Source organism: Palaemon carinicauda, chromosome 39 (genome assembly GCF_036898095.1).
Source record: "Palaemon carinicauda isolate YSFRI2023 chromosome 39, ASM3689809v2, whole genome shotgun sequence".
Classification (NCBI taxonomy): Eukaryota; Metazoa; Arthropoda; class Malacostraca; order Decapoda; family Palaemonidae; genus Palaemon; species Palaemon carinicauda.
This window is the reverse complement of record NC_090763.1, coordinates 12,417,913-12,420,412: the sequence shown is the minus strand read 5'-3', so window position 1 is coordinate 12,420,412 and position 2,500 is coordinate 12,417,913. Positions and strand designations below refer to the sequence as shown.

At 33.0% G+C, this 2,500-nt stretch overlaps 1 protein-coding gene across 7 annotated transcripts in view; it reads left to right on the top strand.

The window, feature by feature from the left end:
• Window positions 1-2,500, top strand: part of LOC137631003 (glycine receptor subunit alpha-2-like) — a 165,533-nt gene that overhangs the window by 16,702 nt on the left and 146,331 nt on the right. For 5 of the 7 annotated variants that reach the window (XM_068362538.1, XM_068362535.1, XM_068362534.1 and 2 more), the window contains exon 2: window positions 2,087-2,321. The exons of the other annotated variants lie outside the window; for them this stretch is intronic. The gene's annotated coding sequence lies outside the window, so the exon portion shown is untranslated. The remainder of the gene's footprint in view (window positions 1-2,086; window positions 2,322-2,500) is intronic. 7 annotated transcript variants of the gene reach the window in all.

Sequence of the window (2,500 nt, the reverse complement as noted above, 5' to 3'; positions counted from 1 at the left end):
CCCGAGACTGGCCTTTTATGCATTATAATCGGCGCCAAAGCACAATCTCTATCCAAGCTTGTATCAATAATTGTCACATAAATGCATACGATATGGCTCTGTCTTGAATCTGTTATTGAAGCGTACTTAATGTCATCATATAAAGAAAAAACTATAAGAATTGTTTAAATGAAAAGGGTTTTAACAGTGAAATAGGTATTGGTGATCCTGATGTTAAAAAACTTTGAAACTTGGCGACCTGGCCCACGCCTGGCCCCAGGTCATGTGTATGTGACCTTGTGACGAATGTGAAGTGGGAGCTTGCTATATAGTCTTTAGGTAGCACATTTGAAGGCTCCAAAACCTAGAGTATACAAGTAGCCTAATAGATATTATGTGCTATACTATATCTTTTTTAAGGAGGCTCATTTGCACCGACTCGCAAAGGTACCCTTTTAGCTCTGAAAAGTTTCCTAATATCTGATTGGTTAGAATGATTTTGTCCAACCAATCACTTAGTAGGAAACTTTTACGAGCTATAATGGCCCCTCTGCGAGTCAATGCAAATACGCCTCATTAAAGAAATTGAGTATACGTTGTTTTTGTTCTTAACGGTCATGTTCTCAATGTCAAGTTATGAAATTATAACTGTAAAAACTGTGTACGTGGCCATAAAATCAAATGAATTACTTTAATTAGATAATTTTATGAAGGATCTGTGATATTGGTTGAGAGTTTACTCTAGAAATGATAAATTTTCGGATTAGATTCCATTATCAAATATAGTTTTGATTAAAATGACTGCTCCTCAAATGGAAGTAAATTTGTGCAGATAAAATTAAAGTAAAAACTTTGTCATGAATTCTTCTTATGAATACAATAAAATCGCCAAGAAACAGAAAATTCGAGGACCAATCAGTACCAATGGTTATTGTTATTTTTGTTTTTTTAAGAACTACTTTTCTGGTCCAGCCTTAATTTATCTTATAAATTATCTGGTATTTAGTGTATTACACAGAACATTGCGTGTTTATTGTCAAATCTACATTATTGAAGCACTTAGAAATTATGTTCATAAATATGATACGATAGGGCGAACTTTACTTACTTTAAGAGCTATTTTCTTGGTCCTATGACACATGGAAACCCAGTGGCCTACAGGAACTGCAAATTTTCTTTGTCGTATATAGTACAGTCTTAGGTTTTCAAGTATCACAGCGTATTCTGCGTTAATTGTCAAGTCAGTGTTATTGAAGTACTGAAAAAAAGTCTTGACTCCTTGAAGCCTTTCGAATGTGTAGTGGGAGCTTATTATAATCTTTGGGTGGCATATTTGAAGGCTCTGGAAGCTTTAGCGAAGGTTACATAAGTAGCCTAACATATATCATGTGCTTAGGTTACTTACTTTACTTTAAGGGCTGCTTATCTGATCCTGTTTTATGATCATTCTGGAGCATTTAACATTTTGCAGTGCATTGACTTTGCTTTCAGGAAATATGAATATATTCTCAATTTCAACTTATAAAATAGTAGCAGTCTGTGAAAACAGTTTACGTGACCATGCAACAAAATAACAGTGCTGAACACGGCGAATTCGAAAGGATGAAAAGCTTTGGATGTGGAAATATAGTCTATCTGAAAATACTGATCATAGATACAAACATTAATGTTTTAAATTGTCTTTTAGAAAAGAAAATTAAGAATTTTATAAATGAAAAATCTTTTGATATCGGTAATCTTTGGCGTTGCGGTAGAAAATACTGATGGTTCTTATTTTATTGCAGTTACAGGCTGAAAATATTGATCATACATACTAACATTGTTTTGAATTTTTATATAGAAAATCAAATTAAGAATTTATAAATGAAAAGTCTTCTGATATCGACATTCTTTGGGGTTATGGTAGTTTGGTGGTTCTTATTTTATTGTAGTCACACGTTGTGGAAATAGTTTAGCTGAAAATACTGATCATAGATACAAACATTGTTTTGAATTGTCATATAGAAAGGCAAATTAAGAATTTATAAATAGTCTTTTGATATCGATATTCTTTTGGGATATAGTAGTTTAGAAAATACTGATGGTATTGATTTTATTGCCATTACAGATTCCACGAGAAACTCTTCTCGTAATGATTTTTGACAATGCGTAGTCTGACGCAGCAAATGTCTTTTAAAAACTGTGTGAAAATATAAGAGTTCTACAGTAGCGCTTCTCACTAACACGTGACCCAGTCCAGAAACAACAAAATTATCACCATGAAAATCAGACTTTTATTGCATTAGGCTGGTTCTGAATCAAGAGCCCGTGCCTACACAGATCCTGCTTAACGGAAAATTTCGGTGAGTGAATATCATGGTTTGTTTGAAAATGAGGAAGATAGATTAAAGCATTGTTTTTTTTTTATTTCATAAAATACCTTTAGGTTTGGTTTCCATTCAATATAGTTTTTAATATCATGCAGTTTTCATATATTTTGTCCTGTTCAAAAACCCCACAAGTAAGTTCTAGTCTTTTACCC